The sequence below is a fragment of the Zootoca vivipara genome, chromosome 10 (genome assembly GCF_963506605.1).
Source record: "Zootoca vivipara chromosome 10, rZooViv1.1, whole genome shotgun sequence".
NCBI classification, from domain to species: domain Eukaryota; kingdom Metazoa; phylum Chordata; class Lepidosauria; order Squamata; family Lacertidae; genus Zootoca; species Zootoca vivipara.
The window spans coordinates 64,852,936-64,873,715 of NC_083285.1; the positions used below are offsets into that span (position 1 = coordinate 64,852,936).

General features: G+C 47.4%; 1 long non-coding RNA gene across 3 annotated transcripts in view; it reads right to left on the bottom strand.

The window, feature by feature from the left end:
• Positions 1–20,780, bottom strand: part of LOC118091262 (uncharacterized) — an 86,330-nt gene that overhangs the window by 9,369 nt on the left and 56,181 nt on the right. For 2 of the 3 annotated variants that reach the window (XR_009558230.1, XR_009558231.1), the window contains exon 2: positions 1–20,780. This exon is cut by the window's right edge and continues 34,754 nt beyond it. The exons of the other annotated variant lie outside the window; for it this stretch is intronic. This is a non-coding gene — a long non-coding RNA (uncharacterized LOC118091262). 3 annotated transcript variants of the gene reach the window in all.

Consider the following 20,780-nt stretch of genomic DNA (forward strand, 5'->3'; position numbering starts at 1 on the left):
ATCTTAGCTTTCAGCACTCCATTGGCTGATTCGGCGAGATGAGCCTGGGCATCCTTTTTCTTTCCCACCGAGCAAACAGGAGAGCTCCTATGCTTATCCACCTTTGGGCTCCACAAAATCCATTCTCGGTTTCTAAAAACCAGTGCTGCTTCTGTCTCAAAATGCAGCTGCTTCAATCAAGCACTGTGTGTGTGTGTGTGGTTCAGTAGATCAGCATGCAACTTTCATTTTTCTTCTGCTTCCGAAAGTTTCGCTCTGATTCAGAGGCGGCGACGAAATCCCCCATCTAGAAAACCTGCCTGCCATATGTTGCAGAGGCTCCCGGAACACTCGCTCCTTGCAAACGACAATCGCAGCTTTCTGAATCCGACAAACGGGTTCTCTGGCCAGATTCCCCAGGGGAAATGACTTGGCCTCCGATTAGCATACAAAAGCAATGAAACTGGCCACTTGCCTCGCTGACCACTAACAGAAACAACTCCTGAATCATCCTGACCACAGGATGACTCCTTGCACATTTATTTCCTCTCCCTTCCAACCCCTCCTGCCGGGGTTACTGAGTGTCGCTGGGGGACCCTGAGCCACGTTTCCCCCCCCCCCCGCGCTGATGGAAATTCCAACCTGGGTTGCACTCTGCAGCCGTAATGATGTAGCATCTGCCAGCCCCTCGCTTTGAGTCAGCCCTCAGCTAAACACCGAAGGATATTAGTCAGGGGGCAGGCAGTGCATGTTTCGTAGTGAGTAGCTGCTCAGGCTCTCGTGCAATGCCGCTTCCGAGAAATGCAAGATCCTGGCAACGCCCAGAGCACAGGAAAATTCCACAAACCAAGAGAGAGAGAGAGAGAGAGAGAGAGAGAGAGAGAGAGAGAGAGAGAGAGAGAGAGAGAGAGAGGGAAGGAAAGACCAAAAGGAAAGTGGGGAAAGAGGGGGGTGGGGGAGAGAAACAAAGAGGGTGAACTGCAAAAAGTCTGGTGCTAAGAAGTTGCTTTCGGAGTCGCTGCAGTTGGAAGTATCAATGGAGGGGAGAGTATTGGGGGAGATAAGTGTCACCCCACCCCACAAAATGAGATCTTTCCTGTGCGTGATGAGAGAAATAATTAACGAAAAGAAGCGAATTAAATTGGAAGCTGGGCTGCTGCTGGTGTTGAGATTAACTCTTTTCAGGTTCAGATAAGGGGCGGGGGAGAAGGCTAAAGCTTGGGGTGAATTAACTCAGTGTCTTGGGATGGTTAAGTGGGTTGCTGAAAGGCAGAGCGGTCAGCCTGTGACTGTGGTGACGCTGTGACAACTAGCACACCTGGAAGGTGTTTGTGGCACTATGAGGGAGACAGTGGGCAGGCTATGAAATAAAAGCCAGGCCTACAAAGCCGTTTTCTGTGCAGCTGCTACATATAGACAAAACCAAAGGTGGTGTGGTGTAGTGGTTAGAGCGTTGGGAGACCAGGACTCAAAGCCCCGCTCAGCCACAAAGCTGGCCGAGTGGCCTTGCAGCAGTCACTCGCTCTCAGCCTGACCTACCTCACAGGGTTGTTGTGAGGATAAAATGGGGCGGGGGAGAAGGGAGAACGACATACGCCACCTTGAGCAACTTGGGAGGGAAAGTTGGACAGACATGCAACGAGGAATAAATGAATAAAATAACAACACACACACACACACTGCAGAGGAGTGCAAAGTACTTGGGAATCTGCACATGGGAGTAAAACACCCTGGTTCTGACATGCTTGCACAAATTGGCCTCCACCGACAACCCTGGTTTTGCACACCCTGCTTTTAATGTGGCCGAACTAGAGGCATGGAATGTGGTGCCTTCCTTTCATTTGCTTTATTTTTAAGCAGCAGGTGCGGCCAGGGGAGGAATTGCAGCTAGGACAGTGGGAACGGGGATGGTTCCCAGCGTATCCTGTTGAGAGTGGTCTCTCCGCGAACAGCTGCTATTTGCTCCAGGAAGGGAAGCTTCCCTAGCAGTTTGGGGTGGGTGGGACAGCCACTGGAGCAAAAAGATAAGGAAAAAGCAACCATTTGTTTTGCATGCATCTCTCTCTCTTTTGCAATTATTTGCAAAACTGCTTTGAGAATTGGGGGCTGGTGGGGAAGAAAGTGCTGTGTTGGTGATGTCCCAGATGCTAGCCAATCACCACAGTCCTCAGCCAGCATTTCTCTAGGTCAAATCTGAAACACTCCCAAAAGCTACAGAGCAGGGTTTGTTTTTTTGCTTGTTTGTTTCCGAGTTTGTGCCTGGAAGAAGTTTCACTTGGAGTAGATCTGGCGAGGGCAACACAAAACTAGCCTTAACAGATCTAGAGAGATGTTACTGCTCTCTTAACACGGTTGTCAATGAGAGCCAAGGCAATATTTGCTTTTCTGTGCAATGGCACTGCAGTCATTCATATTTTCTTATTTTCATTCTCTCTCTCTCTCTCTCTCTCTCTCTCTCTCTCACACACACACACACACACACACACACACACACTCTGCACATGCACACAAGCACACTCATCCTATTCCAGAATGGGAGACGGGTTCATCTTCTGCAGCAAAAGCAGCAGCATCCTCGGACAATGGCAAACAAGTTCTGAGGAAAGACTCCAAGCACCAGAGCAGAGACTTGAAACCTGCGATTGTCCCAGAGATCTTGGATTCCAGCTCCCATCATCCCTGACCCCTGCCGGCTGGAGCCGATGGAATGTCTTGAGCCCAACAAAACCTGGACAGAGCCACAGGTTCCCCACCCCTCCACCAGAGCCCTCAGAGGCATCGAGGTCTACGGGCTGTCCCTGCTAAATGGGCGACTTGGCGTCATTCTGATACTGTTCTCCGTGTGCAGCTCAGTTGTCTCAGGCATAAACGGTAGACCATATGTGTTGTCTCAAGGTGTGGTCTGAAGTCACACAAGGTTGCTGGGTCTGCTCAAGGCTTGGATAGGTCCCAGAGCTCCCCATGGAGACAGATTGATGGTTAAACCACTCTGGGAATTGTAGCTCTAGGAGGGATATTGGGGTCACCTAAGAACTTTCAGATCCCTTAAGCCAGGCATAGGCAAACTCGGCCCTCCAGATGTTTTGGGACTCCTATAATCCCTTTTGAATTATGGTGCTGGAGGAGACTCTTGAGAGTCCCATGGACTGCAAGAAGATCAAACCTATCCATTCTTAAGGAAATCAGCCCCGAGTGCTCACTGGAAGGACAGATCCTGAAGCTGAGGCTCCAATACTTTGGCCACCTCATGAGAAGAGAAGACTCCCTGGAAAAGACCCTGATGTTGAGAAAGATGGAGGGCACAAGGAGAAGGGGACGACAGAGGACGAGATGGTTGGACAGTGTTCTCGAAGCTACCAACATGAGTTTGACCGAACTGCGGGAGGCAGTGGAAGACAGGAGTGCCTGGCGTGCTCTGGTCCATGGGGTCATGAAGAGTCAGACACAACTAAACGACTAAACAACAACAACAACAACATAATCCCTGACCACTGGTCCTGTTAGCTAGGGATGATGGGAGTTGTAGTCCCAAAACATCTGGAGGGCCGTGTTTGCCTATGCCTGCCTTAAGCAACTACAGTTCTCAGAATTATTTGGAGAAGCCTTGTGGGATATCTTCAGGAAAGGGCTAAGGAGCAAACTCTACACAAATCTGGAATGGAGTCCCTAAGATGGTTGGATGGCGCCTTGTATGCCTCCTTCTGGCAACTCTTGCAGCCAAGATGGTGCCAAACGTCTTGCTCTGCTTTCCTTTGGACCACATCAGTGAGGCTGAGAAGAGGGTCTTGTCATCTGGGCAGCCCAGGACCTCCATGCACACTGCCCAGGCCTGCGCCCCGGGGAGGTCACTTAAGTGCTGCTAATCCAGCGGTTTGGCTTCACTTCAAGAGGCACACTCTATCGTCTCTCGAGACAGACGGATGCCAGCAGCAACACGGCACATCTACTGCATGGTGCAAAGGTAGCCTAAGGGTCCCCTCCAGACCACCGTTCTTTTGTGGGACAGATTCAAGAGCATACCAGAACTTTCGGTTTCCTCGGTTAAAATGGGCGAAACGGCTCTGTTGCTCTGACATAACAAATCCACATTAAAAAGAAGAAGAAGAGGGGAACCATACTGGGGTGAAGCCGTCTTCTTCTATTTGACCCCGTGTCAATTTCAACTTATTGGTTAATTTTTCTAATAGGGCTATTTCCCATACCGTCTGGTACCATTGGTCCATGTTTACTCCTGCCACTGCCCATGTCTTTGTAAACTGAGAAAACCTTTAATAAAAAAAAAAAAAAAGAAGAAGAAGAAGAAACGTAACTCGCTGTGCTTTGGAAAGCGATGGGAGAAATAAATGCGCCAGCAAGTGTGTGAGATGGGCGAATGACTAACGGGAGGACGAAGAAACACCCCACAAGCAAATCTGGATGAACACAGGGCGAGAAGGCCGGTGCTTGTATAACCGCCTTGTAAACAAATCAGAACAAGCGGATATAATCTAACCTCCATGCCAGCTTTCTGCAAGGAGATTTGGAGAAATGCTCTATAAATAGGTCACCTGGAAGAGCCCCCCGTCCCCGATACCTTTTGCCCAAATAGCCTAATAATGTCATCCTCAGCATCAGGGGTTAGTTCGCTTTATCATCTTCCAATGCAGTAATAAGCCATTGTTTTGCAGTCTACAGAGGGCGGACAGGTCAGGACCTGTGCGCAAAGGACAAAGAGGCACAAATCGGACATCCGAAACGGCAACATTCAAAAGCCAATGCGGGAAGGGGGCATTTCAGCCTCACGAAATGTTCTGCAACTGACCCACTGGAAAGACCCAAGAAAATGTGCATCTAAGGGAAAACTGCAATGGAAAATCACTGGACTACAGTTCATAAGTGCTCACCCATGTGGGCCAAATCAGGACAATGCGTTTATTTAACACGTGAAATGCGTTCATTGCCCATGCCAGGCTGTCAGCGTGATCAACGACTGTCTTGCAAATTTCGGCCATCAGCTGCATAGTTATCACTGTCTCTGAACATTATTGATTTCATTTGCCTCTGACCTCACTGCAGACAAGCATCACAAACCAAGTGCGCATGTGTTCCTGCCGCTCAGGATAATTCAGCATGCGCGGTGGCCAGAAAGCAGACCGTAGTTCCCAAAACTTTATGCCATAATAAATTGGTTCATCTTCAAGGTGCCACAAGGCTCGGTTAGTTTTACTGGGAAATAATTTTGCAAGGTTCCCGGTGATTCCGGCACTGCAGGGGGTTGGACTAGATGACCGGCGGTGGCTTTCCCAACTTTCCCTATGCTTTCTGTGAAATCTGCAGAGACGAGAGTGGGATGAAGCTACATTCCTGGCAATAATAGTTCTAACCAAACCACACTGCTTCTGACTCTCTAGGAGGGAAACAAGACCGGCAATCAAAATCCCCTTCTTTCCCGAAACCCTCCTGTCTCAGCCTCCAGTAGATGACCTGACCAGTAGGAATGTAGCTCCGGCAGGGTGCAAACATTCAGATCTTTTATTACTCAGATCAGATTCATGTCAGCCTCCTTGACTAAGGGGAGTGAGCAGTGACACAAGTAGCCATTTCACTCACACCTGCCACGGAGATAAATCCTTATTCGGATCAGTCATTGATACTTGACTAACGGAAAAGGATGTTGATTTTAGAAAAGGGAAACAGGAGATTCACTACAGCGTTTTTTCGGCATTGCAAATGTTTTTTAAGCACTTGACGAGAATTAATTTTCCAGAAGAAAGGATTTCCCCCAGGGCATGTTTCAGCAGAGATATTTCCCCCTCTCCAGTTTTTGTGCATAATTTGGTGTGTGCAGAAAATCCCCCTGTGCCCTCATCTAAAATGTGTAGTGAAATTGTTCTAAGTTAGCAGAGAGGACACAAATAGTTGTCCACTCATATGAGGAAGGTCTCCTTCTGAGATATATAGATCCTAGACCAGTGATGGGCAACCTTTCAAGCTTGGTGTGTCAAAATTCACCAAAAAACCGAGCATAACTCAGGTGGTGTGTCACTTCGAGAAAAAAACCATAATTAAGCGATATTTATAGTTTAAATAACAAAAATGTATAATTGTAATATATACAGTAACTGTATTTAATAAACCAAAAACTAATTATTTAACCAAACCAAACCAAACCAAAAAAACCCTTATTTATCACAAAGTGCCCAGAGTTGTTGAGCTTTTTGGGAGGAGCTGCTAACCAAAGTTTTGGAGGTTTTTTGGGGGTGGTGGTGCAAAAGTTGCTTTGCTTTGGGGGGGGGGGATGCCCCAAAACTGCTGCGTTTTGGAGGGGGGGAGAGAACAGAAATAAATGACGAATAATACCTTCGCTGGAACTAACACGCAGCACCGACATAGTCTGCCAAAGCGCCAAAAAACCCAGCACAGAACGGGTTAAAAAACAAACGCTGTTACACCCAATCATAGTCTGCCAAAGCGCCAGAAAAAACAGCACAGAAAGGGTTAAAAACCAATCTCTGGCTACCAGCAACAGCAGAGATAAGCTGTAGAAGGAGCGGGAGAACAAATTGGGGGGGGGGGGGGAGAACCAACAACAACAACGTGAATGGGCCGATGGGGCACGTGCCAGCAGTGAGGGCTCTGTGTGTCACATCTGACACGCGTGCCATAGGTTCGCCATCACTGTCGTAGGCACTGAGGGGCTTTTAATCTGCAGGTGGCATTCACAGAATCATAGAACTGTAGAGTTGGAAGGAACATCAAATCCAATTCCAGTGCAGGAATTCAACTAAGTTTTACTCAGAGTTTTGCTTCAGAGAAGACCTACTGAAATCAATGGGCCTGATTTCAATTTATTTGTCAGTTTACTCTTAGCAACTTTTAGTGGCTGGATAAAAGTTTTCTCCCTCCCTCGTAACACCAGAACTTGTGGACATTCAATGATGATGGAAGATTCAGGAAAGATAAAATAAACAACTTCTGTACCCAGAGCATAGTTATAACCTATGGACCTCTCTCCCACAGGGGACACTAATGGCCACCAACCTAATTTTTTTTGTGTATATACCTGCCACTGTGTGCCGTAATAAATTGGTTAATCTCTAGGGTGCTGCAAGGCTTGGCTGATTTTACTAAGAAGGCTACCTTTCTGGAAAATATTTTGCAAGGTTCATGAAGAATTATAAAAGCCACAATGACTCCTGAGCTGCAGGGAGCTGGGCTAGATGACCCGTGGGGTCCCTTTCCAATTCTATGATTCCATCTCTGCAAAGGAAATGCAGGCTGAAGCCAACAGATTTTCAGAAAACAATCGTGCAGAGCATCTTAAAACTCCCAGGAAACCTTCAAAGAATGTGCGGGGCTTTTTCTGCGAAAAATGCAATCGAATAATAATAATAATAATAATAATAATAAATTATTTATACCCCTGGCTGGGTTTCCCCAGCCACTCCAGCTTCCAGCAAAAGATTAAATGCAAGTGTTCTGCAAAGCGGTGTGCCACCTTCCCTGCTACACGCAGTCTTGTTTGCGAAGAAGAAGAAGAAGAAGAAGAAGAAGAAGAAGAAGAAGAAGAAGAAGAAGAAGAAGAAGAAGAAGAAATCCTGCAAGTTTAAAGCCCTGCTTTTCATCTACCCAACCCCAGCATTGAGGGTTCTAGAGCTTCCTGCCATAAAACCACACTCTGAGAGAACAAACAAGTCAAAACCAGGGCAAAGATTCTCTCACACCAAGCCATGTGCCTTGATTATCCAAAAGTGAGTCTATCCCGAAACTTTCATTACTCCCAGGGCATGGAGATGGCCCCAGGACGGTGGATGCAAGCACAAAGTCTGGGCAGTGGGGAAGAAGCGACCAGGATTGCCGCAGACAAAGTACCCTTGTCTTAATCGGAAAAGATCCACAACAGCAACCCACCAAAGAGTTATATTCCTCTGTGAATTTAGAACAGGGGTCAGCAAACTTTTTTAGCAGGGGGCCGGTCCACTGTCCCTCAGACCTTGTGGGGGACCGGACTATATTTTGGAAAAAATTAATGAACAAATTCGTATGCCCCACAAATAACCCAGAGATGCATTTGAAATAAAAGGACACATTCTACTCATGTAAAAACACGCTGACTCCCAGACTGTCCGCGGGCCAGATTTAGAAGGCGATTGGGCCGGATCTGGCCCCCGAGCCTTAGTTTGCCTACCCATGATTTAGAACAACAGTCTGAATCACCATACTAATTTGCAGATTCATGATTTCTGTGTGTATACTACTTTATTTGCCTCCCTCTCACTATATTATTATTTATTCAATTTATATACCGCCCTTTGTCAAAATATCCCAGGGCTGTGTACAACATTAAAAGCACAAGACAGAACATCAGTGATGAAAACATATTATGTTACACTGAGCATGAATTCTCACATCAATCTGTTGTCACTTTTGAACATTTGCAATTCGCCCTGTGCTTTCTTTTCTACGACTAGGCAAGACTTCCTGGAGATTTAGTTGAGATTCCAGCATTGCAGGGGGTTGGACGAGATGACCCTTGGGATGCCTTCCAACTCTAGGATCCTACGATGCCCGTTTGCTGAGCTTCTTGTCGTATCGGCAATGCTGTGAAGAGGCAGCCCTGCTCTGTGCAAGGGGCTTGCCGGGCTTAGAAATGAATGGAAGCTACATACTTCATGCCCAGGGACACTCTTTTCTATCATTACTTCACATATTCCAACCTCCCAGCATGCAAACTGGGCCCTGGGTTATGTTCCAGGGGAAGCACAAGGGTCCTAATTTATTCAGTGAACAGCGAAATCCTTTGCACATTTACAGTGGTACCTCTACTTCCGAATTTAATGTGTTCCGAACGCACATTCGTAAGTCGAAAAAAAATGGTAAGTCGAATCCCATAGGAATGCATTGGGAGAAAAAAATCGTAAGTCAAAGCAACCCTATCTAAAAATTCGTAAGTAGAAAAAAAAAACTATCTAAATCGCATCCAAGATGGCGGACAGAGCTCCGTTCGTAAGTAGAAACATTCGTAAGTAGAGGTACCACTGTACTTGGAAGTTAAAGACCACTGGCAGACTTACTCCCAGGTAAATTCAGTTTCAAGATTCCGACGCACCCATATCTCTTGCCTGGTTGATTACCTGCCGAGTGTCCCTCTACCTGCCATAACGAATAAGAAAACAGGCTTATGGGAACAGGTGTGCATGCAGGAACACAAAGCCCCCTGCTTCCAAGGAAAAGTGATTCCCGCCCTCTTACTATTTTTACCTGTATTAATAGCACGGTTATTAATAACTCCAGTTATTATACTTGGCTGCTTTGCAGACCTGGCTCAGCCAGAGCAGGCCGAGTCCCAAAAGAAATCTGAAATGGTGCCCTTGCGTTGAAACGAGTGACTATAATCAAACTCATTTCTAGTTGACATCCTCTAATCTAAATAGCTAAAGAAGTTGCAGTTCTTGATTGAAGCTTACATAGAAAATTGTAGAAAGGCAAGAACTCTGGCCACTAAAGTAAAATTGTGTTGGACTAATAGTTCAAATGATTCAAATTATTTAAATAGTTTCTTATAGATGGATTTATTTCTTGAAGCTTATATGCCAGGTGAAATGGATGCACCAGGACAAGGCCCTGTTTCAAAAATTCTTCTTCAGCTGGAAAAAGTTAAATGTACATTTATCAGAGACCCTCTTATCATATTAATTATCATATAAGCAATATAAAGTCATCTAAAAGGTTTACAAACATTTATGCAAAAATGTATAAGAAGAACATAGTCTTACCAAATAGTCTGAAAGTCAACATGTACTGGTAGCTTAGAGGTAGGTGACTGAGAGTGTGTTTGTAATATATAAAGAAAAGATTGGGTGTGTTCTAATAAAGATTTAAAGAGGCAGTAGTAGTAGGATCTGGCCCCCGAGCCTTAGTTTGCCTACCCATGATTTAGAACAACAGTCTGAATCACCATACTAATTTGCAGATTCATGATTTCTGTGTGTATACTACTTTATTTGCCTCCCTCTCACTATATTATTATTTATTCAATTTATATACCGCCCTTTGTCAAAATATCCCAGGGCTGTGTACAACATTAAAAGCACAAGACAGAACATCAGTGATGAAAACATATTATGTTACACTGAGCATGAATTCTCACATCAATCTGTTGTCACTTTTGAACATTTGCAATTCGCCCTGTGCTTTCTTTTCTACGACTAGGCAAGACTTCCTGGAGATTTAGTTGAGATTCCAGCATTGCAGGGGGTTGGACGAGATGACCCTTGGGATGCCTTCCAACTCTAGGATCCTACGATGCCCGTTTGCTGAGCTTCTTGTCGTATCGGCAATGCTGTGAAGAGGCAGCCCTGCTCTGTGCAAGGGGCTTGCCGGGCTTAGAAATGAATGGAAGCTACATACTTCATGCCCAGGGACACTCTTTTCTATCATTACTTCACATATTCCAACCTCCCAGCATGCAAACTGGGCCCTGGGTTATGTTCCAGGGGAAGCACAAGGGTCCTAATTTATTCAGTGAACAGCGAAATCCTTTGCACATTTACAATGGTACCTCTACTTCCGAATTTAATGTGTTCCGAACGCACATTCGTAAGTCGAAAAAAAATGGTAAGTCGAATCCCATAGGAATGCATTGGGAGAAAAAAATCGTAAGTCAAAGCAACCCTATCTAAAAATTCGTAAGTAGAAAAAAAAAACTATCTAAATCGCATCCAAGATGGCGGACAGAGCTCCGTTCGTAAGTAGAAACATTCGTAAGTAGAGGTACCACTGTACTTGGAAGTTAAAGACCACTGGCAGACTTACTCCCAGGTAAATTCAGTTTCAAGATTCCGACGCACCCATATCTCTTGCCTGGTTGATTACCTGCCGAGTGTCCCTCTACCTGCCATAACGAATAAGAAAACAGGCTTATGGGAACAGGTGTGCATGCAGGAACACAAAGCCCCCTGCTTCCAAGGAAAAGTGATTCCCGCCCTCTTACTATTTTTACCTGTATTAATAGCACGGTTATTAATAACTCCAGTTATTATACTTGGCTGCTTTGCAGACCTGGCTCAGCCAGAGCAGGCCGAGTCCCAAAAGAAATCTGAAATGGTGCCCTTGCGTTGAAACGAGTGACTATAATCAAACTCATTTCTAGTTGACATCCTCTAAATAGCTAAAGAAGTTGCAGTTCTTGATTGAAGCTTACATAGAAAATTGTAGAAAGGCAAGAACTCTGGCCACTAAAGTAAAATTGTGTTGGACTAATAGTTCAAATGATTCAAATTATTTAAATAGTTTCTTATAGATGGATTTATTTCTTGAAGCTTATATGCCAGGTGAAATGGATGCACCAGGACAAGGCCCTGTTTCAAAAATTCTTCTTCAGCTGGAAAAAGTTAAATGTACATTTATCAGAGACCCTCTTATCATATTAATTATCATATAAGCAATATAAAGTCATCTAAAAGGTTTACAAACATTTATGCAAAAATGTATAAGAAGAACATAGTCTTACCAAATAGTCTGAAAGTCAACATGTACTGGTAGCTTAGAGGTAGGTGACTGAGAGTGTGTTTGTAATATATAAAGAAAAGATTGGGTGTGTTCTAATAAAGATTTAAAGAGGCAGTAGTACAAATTTGAATCATTTGAACTATTAGTCCAACACAATTGTACTTTAGTGGCCAGAGTTCTTGCCTTTCTACAATTTTCTATCTAATCTAAATAGTGGGATGGCCAAAAAACGTGCCACCGCCTCGCGACCTTCCTTGCTGCCATAGGCAGGAGAGGAAGGGAAGCTAAGGAGGAATGAACTTCATCATTCATTCGCTAACATTTGTATCCTGCATTTCCGACGATGATTAGGATCCTGCCCTTCACAGAAGATGCCCTACTGGCTCTCCTTCCCCAGCATTTGAGAGAATTCTAATATCCCCACTTCTGTTGATACTTTCTTCTGCTCTGAAAGAGCTTTGGGGAGGAAGTAGCTTGCATTTTCCAGTTAACGTGCCCCCCCACCCCCCATAGGCCTGACGGTGCCTTCTTGTTCTGAGCTTAGCGGCACAACAAACCCTGAAACACACCCACCTGCAATTCAATCCTCCCTTCTTCCCTTGCCCACCAGAAGCCAGCCTCTCCCAAGCCCCTTAATTCTGCCGCTCACGGTGCGTTCCTGGGACGGTAGGAGCGTCCGAAAAGCTTGTTAAGAGAAAGGAGGGGGGGGAGGAGGAATACATACAAGTCACTTCCAACACCCACCTGTGATTATCAAGGGCAGAGGTAAGCTGTGTTTGCTGTGGCAGGGCGCCCAGCATTCTCCCGCAACACCTGCGGACTCCCGTTCGGATGGTTCAATGTTGCCGCGCTGGCGCTCAAAGGTGACGAGGCAAAAAAATCTGGATTTGCCTAGGAAGGGCAGCCAAGAGCCCTGCGGAATATCTCAGTTGGTAGAACACAAGGCTCTTAATCTCAGGGTGGTAGGTTTGAGCCCCAAGCTGGGCAAAGGATTCCTGCATTGCAGGGGGGTTTGTGATCTTTTTGCCCTCTCCTTCCTCTCTCTCTCTCTCTCTCTCTCTCTCTCTCTCTCTCTCTCTCTCTCTCCAAAGGATGGGAGAGCAATTTGACTCCATTCACATTCAAAGATGAGCCGACCGAAACCACACTTAAACTGAAACACAAGTTGGTCTTCAAGGCAGGCTACTTTCACACCACTGTGAACGACTCTCCACCCCCCCAAAAAAAGGGTGCTCCCTATCTCACCCCTGAGCCACAATTCCCAAAGCTCCCTGGGTAAGGGGGTTGGCTGTTAAACCACTCTGGGACTGTGCCAGCTTTTGGGAGTTGTAGTGCGGAACACCTGGAAGTTAGGCAAAAGCTGCAATAGGCGACTAACCAAGGAGTTGGGCCTCCTAGTCCGACACTCCAGCTACTCCCATCGCAAGGGCGGACTATTCCTTGCTAGGGAAGGAAACGGGATCTGGGTCTGCTCTCCCCTGGATAATCCCCTGGATTATCAACAGTGGGGCGGTGCAGCAATTGGAGAGTGAGGGAGCAGCTCTCTGCTTCCTCCTTCAATCATAGCACACACATCCATAGCAGCTCCTTTGCCTTACTGAATTTTATTTGCAACTTTCAGTTCCATACACCTGAACGCCCGCTACTGGGCAGCAAGTACTTCTGGGCTCAGGAATATAGGAAGCTGACTTAAACCAGCAATTTCCTAACTTTTTCTAGCCACCAGTCACTCGGTTCAATAAACCCATCCCCTGAGCCCCCTACCCTATAAAGAGCTTGGTGCCCAGAGATCTCACTGGTTACCAATCTGCTCCCAGGCAAAGTTCATGGTGTTTGGTGCCGGATTTAGGGTGAAATTCCCGCTGCGCAAAGCACTTTGGAACTCACTGCCGATTGAGACCAAGCAGGTGCCCTCTTATCAGGGCTGGCTAAAAGCATTCTTATTGAGACAAGCTGGCTCAAATGCTTAGAAAGTTGGGATTAAAGTTTCAGTACTTTAACTTTTGTACATTTTAAAGTAGGGTCGTGAATTTTTCTTGATGTTATTGTCTTCTCGGAAACCACTTTGAGGCTTTTATGCAATCAAGCGGTATGTAAATTTTATGTGACAAATAAATAAAATTAAAAGCACCATTCAGACTAGCGGGAAGAGAACACAGTAAAATTAAAAAAGTACCAGTTAGTTCACAATCCAGTTAAAACTATTTAGTTTAATTAATTCAAAGAAATGGGTGGACTTGAGCCAGAGATGCCAGATTTTCAAAGTCTGGTAGTCCTAGACCCCTTCAGCACCCTCTCCCCATGGCCCCTTTGCCTCTCAGCACCCCACTATGTAATCCCACCCCTCCAGGAGGTGGTAAAAAAAAAGGTAAAGGTACTCCTGACCGTCAGGTCCAGTCGTGGACGACTCTGGGGTTGCACGCTCATCTCGCTCTATAGGCCGAGGGAGCTGGCGTTTGTCCACAGACAGCTTCCGGGTCACGTGGCCAGCATGATTAAGCCACTTCTGGCGAACCACAGCAGCACACGGAAACGGCGTTCACCTTCCCACCTCTTTATCTACTTGCACTTTGATGTGCTTTCAAACTGCTAGGTGGGCAGGAGCTGGGACCGAGCAACGGGGGCTCACCCCGTCGTGGGGATTCGAACTGCCGACGTTCTGATCGGCAAGCCCAAGAGGCTCAGTGGTTTAGACCACAGCGCCACCCGCGTCCCTCATCCAGGAGGTGGTATCTTATATCAAGAGTCAGAAGATTTGGTCTGCCTTGCTCCATACTTCCAACAAGGGCTGGCAGCAGCTCTCCAGGGTTTCAGGAAGGGGGTCTTTTCCAGCCCGGGCTGCAGACATCCACGACTGAGCCTGGGAACTTTTGCATGCAAAGAATGTGCTCAACCACTGCCTGAGCTATCGCCCTTCCCACAAGACTCCTCAAAGTCATCTGCCTGGCCACCGTGGGAACAGGCTCTCTCATGCTGAAGAATTCCCTTGCAAGCAGCTGAAGTGCATGTTCACAGGTGCTGGAACAACTTCGGTCAACAAAGCAGCCACATCTGAAAGCCGTTTGATTAGCTGCCAAGGTCATTCGTGGCATTCAAAGCACAACACAGCGAGAAGGCATGGTGGAAGGTGTTCACACAACAGCTATGCGGCGGACGTCTCCTGCTTTGATGCTCCTAGTAGCAGCAGCAGCAGCAGCAACAGCAGCAGAGAGCCTGCAGGTGTGTTTTCTTGACAGGTCAGGCGAGAGCTGCGTGCAAACTGAGTCAAATGGTGCAGAGCAACCAATGGCACATTAAACCTAAGTTACGGTCGCCACAATGGAAATGTTTAGGCGCCGTTTTTTGTTTTGCAATGGAATTCACCATTATCGCTGCTCATTTCATTTCTATAGCGCTTTGTATCGTAAAGAACAAATCTCAAAGCTGTTTACAACACTTTAAAAAGCATCAAATAAAACAATCCAGAATGAAACAAATTCAAGCCTCGAGGAAAATATTTCAGATCCTTCTCCAAGCGACATTTTGCTTTCCCCCCGTTGCCAGCCTGGCATCCAGAGATCTCCATGTGGTTGCAACTGGGCCCGTGCCGGTCACAAAATGCACCTGGCTAATTTCTAACGCTGGTGCAGAGCACCACTGGATCTGCAAAGGTTAGTGGAAAAGCTTGCCGTTCCTGTTGGGCAAGTGGGTTAAAGCACTGAGGAAAGCAAGGACCACTTTGCAGGAATGCGAGGTGGGGCTCCCTGGGACTGCACACAGGCAGCCTTCTTTACCCGGTGCTTGGGAATCTCTTTTGGCCACGCCCCTTCCCCACAGGCCACACCCATCGCTGGTCCTCCACTGTGCTCAAGGGTCTAGGGTGGTATGTAGCCTTGGACACACCAGTAGCACCTTTTGATTGCCTGGATGGAAGACAGGAAGTAGAAACAGGAAGTCATGGTCTGGTTGGACAGAGAGCAATGGTGGGAGGCATCATCTGGGGAACCCTGAAAGGAAGAAGGCCGAAAGGAAGAAGGCTGAGATCCCAGGAAGTGGTGGTGGGACGACAATGAGTGGTCAGAGGGAGAAGAGAGAGAAGAGGGAAGAGGAGGTGTCAGAAGCTGGAGAGGTAACATGGCTTAGTGAGCTGGGAGAGTCTGTGGCAGAGAGAAGGGAGAGAAGCTGAAGCAGGAGAGGAGAGAGGCCAAGAGGCAGAGAGGAGTCTGACTGGTGAAGAGTCACGGGTGTGTCCCCCTCTTGTTGCAACAAGCTCCCCTCCACCCAGGTCTCCCAGAACCAGAAGAGGCATGAAAAGGGCGGAGGAGAGGTTGGCTGCATGCAGGTACAGTCTCCGATTGCTCGAGGAAAACACTGGAGAGGAGGGGACTTAGACGGCCGTGGGGAGTATCAGCAACTGATCCATGGGGGCAAGACCTACCAGGGGTGAAATGCTGTGCTCATTAGACCTGACACTCCACCAAGTCTCTGCAGATCCTGTTCCTGCAAATGAAGAGTTAACACCAAGCTGTACGGTGTGGTTTACTGCCAGCTCACAGAGGCCCACTGTGCAAAGGTGAAAGGTGCATTCGTTACTCGGCCCACTTTGGCCTCCGGTCCTGCCCAGTACTGGCATGCGGCCCCCAGAAGACAATGTGGCCATTGGAGCTAAAAAGGACTCCTCAACCCTGCAGCGGGGGGAGATGTGCAGTGTTGGGCCAGGTGCCTTTTCTGCCATGCTGAGCACATACTTTGCATGCCAAGCTCAGGAAAGGTCAACCTGCCAGGAATGTGGCTTTTCCGCCCACTTTTGTTTCAGCCCAAATTTTGTACGAGCTGCCATCTCAGCGGCCACAATGCCATTCACCTTGCAAAAAAAAGGGTAAAGAAAAGAAGAAAACATGCTGATTCACTGCTATGCCAATGGGCATAATTTCACAAGCAACAGGCGTCACACCCCTCTGTTTGCCTTGCCAGGATGGAAAGGGCACACGCAGGTGAAAAGCAGTAGGAGGGAGGGAGGGAGTGCTTAACCCTTTGCCCACCAGCTCCTTCTCCCCAGCAGCCATGCTTTCCTTCTTCCCCCAAGCTGCCTCTTAAGACTGGAAATAAGCAAGGGGAAAGGTTGTAGGGATGAAGAGAGAAGCAGTTTTTTTGGGGGGGATGCATAAGGACCATCCTTCTCACCTGCAGAATCCCCCCTGCAGTTGCCCTCAAAGTTACATTTAACAAGGAAACACGTTTTTGCTGAAAAGGGAGATAAAGCTCCCACCAAAAATAGTTGTGTAAACTGAACAGAACTGCTGCTTTCCTCATCATCAAAAGACATAAAGAAGAGCTGAAGATCGTGTTTGCTGCAGAGGGTGTTTTTTTTTGTTTTGTTTTTTGAAACGCTGACATGGCAAAACAATTGAGGATGGGTGAATTTGTTGGGTAGTCTCAGTCCCGCCCCTCCCCATCTAAAGTTCAGTTCTCTACATCAATTTGCGATTCATCAGCATTTACTCCTAATATACTCGTGTTTGAATGCAACTCTGCCTAATACAGACATCTTTTTTGCAAAGAATGATCCCTGATAGAATGCACACTTTTAAATGTTGATGAGCTGGAAGCAGCGGCAGAGGAAGCCACACGGGCGTCTGGGGCGGCGCGCCCAGGGTCGGGACGAGCCACCCATAGGGGTGGGGTGCACTGTGGGGCCTCCAGTGCCTGCCTGCCTCCTCCCACTCAGCCCTCCTACAGCTGGGGGGGGGGGACGGAGCCTTCAGGTGCCCAAGCCACCGTGTCTCTCCCAGGAAATATGCGTGGCTCAGGCAAGCTGCAGGCCCTGCGGTGAGTGCCGCCTGGCATCCAGAGAGGCCCACACCCACCCCACACCCCTGGCTGGAAGGTGTGCAGAGGAGGGCAACCAAGATGATCAAGGGTCAGGAAACGAACAGTCAAAGGAGCTGTGCAAAGATCACCAGTGTTGAAGCAATGACTCTTGAACATCAGCTTCGTTGGACTGGTCATGTTGTGCGGATGCCTGATGATCGTCTTCCAAAGCAACTACTCTATTCCGAACTTAAAAATGGAAAGCGCAATGCTGGTGGTCAACAAAAGAGGTTTAAAGACTGTCTCAAGGCAAATCTTTAAAAATGTAGAGTAGTATAAACACTGACAACTGGGAAACACTGGCCTGTGAGTGCTCCAGTTGGAGAACAGCCTTTACCAAAGGTGTCATGGGCTTTGAAGACACTCGATCTCAGGACGCAAGGGAGAAACGTGCTAAGAGGAAGGCACGCTTGGCAAATCCACACCGCGATCAACTCCCGCCCGGAAACCGATGCCCCCACTATGGAAGGACGTGTGGCTCCAGAATTGGCCTCCACAGTCACTTATGGACTCATTGTTAAAACCGTGTTTATGGAAGACAATCTTACTCGGCTACGAGTGATCGCCAAAGAGAAGAGAGAGAGCCTGGAAAAGAGAAGACTGAGAGATGTGATAGCCATCTTCAAATATCTCAAGGGCTGTCACGTGGAAGAAAAAACAAGCTTGTTTTCTCCTGTTCTGAAGGGCAGGACTTAAACCAATGGCTTCACATTACAAGAAAGGACATCAGGAAGAACTTTCTGATAGTACGAGCTGTTTTGCAGTGGAAAGGTCCCCCTCGGGAGGTTGTGGAACCTCCTTCCTTACAGGTTTTTAAGCAGAGGTTGGATGGCCATCTGTCATGGATGCTTCATCTGAGACTCCTGCATTACTGGGGCTTGGACTAGATGACCCTCGGGGTCCCTTCCAACTCTACAATTCAAAATGTTGCCTTTGCTGATACATGCATTTTAGGCATGCTTTACCGCAGTATATGTTTTTGTTTGCTTGGTTGTTTCTCATTACTTGTCCAGAACTGCATTGAAAAAAACAAAGAAAGAAATTCGAATGTTGAAGAATGGTGGTGCTTTGTCCCACATGCTGCTTTAGAAAGCGTGAGTCAGGTGGGCTCACCTTTAAATGGTATTTCTCCCCGGTCGCTAGGGGAGGGGGGAAAATACTCGAGCATCAGATTCCATTTTTGTAGGGCAGGGTGTGGGCCTAATTTCAAGCCTGGCTTTGAGTGGGTCGTGCCTGCACTTCTTCCGCAATTCCTTCTTTCCCGCTACTGCTTCCTGCCCACGCAACTGCCTCTCTGCTTCTCCTCGCTTGCAATTAACATGCCCTGGAGTATTCGCTGTGTCCTTGGACAAAAGCCCTGACTGTGTGGGCCAGAGATGGAGACGGCTGGCGGGTGCCTCTCCTGCCCCAGCTCCGCCAATGCCCTCTGGCCTGCTCCTCCCTTGGCCACGCCAATCCTGGAACTCCCACAAGCAGCCACGGCTGCCAATTGTGGCAAAGTTGCCAAGCGTTGGCTGATGTGATCAATTATCTACCCGGGGATTAGGGTGGGACGAGCCACCTCAGAGCCGGAGTCTCGTGGAATGCCAGGTCTTTGCCAAGCAGGAAGAGGAAGTCCTGAATGCTGGCAGCTACATGCTATGGAAATCTACTTGGAAAAGAAAGAACAAAAAAGAACCCAACACTCCTCCCTTGGCCCCTTCCAACTCTACAATTCTATGGTTCTATGACTTCCAACGGGATGCGAGTTGCGCTATGGTCTAAACCACTGAGCCTCTTGGGCTTGCCGATCGGAAGGTCGGTGGTTCGAATCCCCGCGACGGAGTGAGCTCCCGTTGTTCAGTCCCAGCTCCTGCCAACCTAGAAGTTCGAAAGCACATCAATGTGCCAGGAAATAAATAGGTACCGCTCCGGCGGGAAGGTAAACGGCTTTTCCGTGCGCTGCTCCGGTTTTGCCAGAAGCGGCTTAGTCATGCTGGCCACATGACCCGGAAAAACTTTCTGCGGGCAAACGCTGTAGTAAAGCGAGATGAGCGCCGCAACCCCAGAGTCGTTCGTGACTGGACCTAACAGTCAGGGGTCCTTTACCTTTATTTTTATGACTTCCAACATGTGCACAGAGGGGAGTATATGGTAAAGTGGCTCATAAATGTCTTACAACGGAACCAAAGCCACGCCTGGAATCTGTAAAAATATCAGGATTTAGACCTACTCTAACAGTACATGTGAAAAGGATCTAGGGGTCTTGGTGGACCACAAGCTTAACAGGAGTCAACAGTGTGATGCAGCAGCAGCAAAAAGCAACGCTAATGCTATTCTAGGCTGCATCAGCAGAAGTCTAGTGTCCACATCAGGGAAAGTAATAGCATTACTATTTTCTGCCAATTCTATGTCCAATTCTGAGCAACAAAATTAGGAAGGATGTTGACAAGCTGGAGGGTGTGCAGAGGAGGGCAACCAAGATGATCAAGGGTTTGGAAACCAAGCCTTATGGGGAAAGGTCTCAGGAGCTGGGTATGTTTAACCTGGAAAAGAGGAGGCTGAGAAGAGATAAGATAGCCATCTTCAAATATCTCAAGGGCTGTCACATGGAGGATGGAGAAAACTTGTTTTCTCCTGCTCTGAAGAGTAGGACACGAACCCATTTCAATGTAGTATAGCATAGTATCCAAATAACTGGAAAAAGCTGGAAGGTATGCAGAAGAGGGCAACCAAGAAGGTCTAGAAGCCAAGCCTTATGAGGAATGGTTGAAGGAGCTGGGTATGTTTAGCATAGCTGTAAAGTTTTCCCTTTTCTCGCGAGGAAGCCTATTCAGCATAAGGGGAGAACTTGACAGCTATGATGTTTAGCCTGCAAAAGAGGGGACTGAAAGGAGCTTTGATGGCCATCTTCAAATATCAGAGAACAAAGAAAAGCTTGTTTTTTTCCCGCTCTGGAGAGTAGGACTCGAACCAATGGCTTTAAGTTACAAGCAAAGGAGATTCAGACTAAACATTCAGAAAAACTTTCTGACAGTAAGAGCTGTTTGACAGTGGAACGGTCTCCCTCGGGAGGTGGTGGACCCACCTCCCTTGCAGGTTTTTAAGCAAAGGTTGGGTGGCCTTCTGTCATTTTGCTTTAGTAGGTGTGGCCGGACCAAGACAGCTGTACTCACACAAGATCTGGAGAACCTCAGGTTCCACACTCCTGCAGGAGGAAATCATACACTGATCCTGGCTACCTGGGAGTAAGCCCCATTGCATTTGAGAAGGCTTGCCTTTGAGTACAGTGGACGCTCGGGTTGCAAACGTGATCCATGTGGGAGGCACGTCGACAACCCGCAGTGTTCGCAACCCGCAGCGCCGTGTCTGCACATGCACGGGTCGTGATCCAGCACTTCTGCACATGCACAAAGCGCGATTTAGTGTTCTGCGCATGCATGAGTGCTGAAACCCAGAAGTAACCCATTCCGGTACTTCTG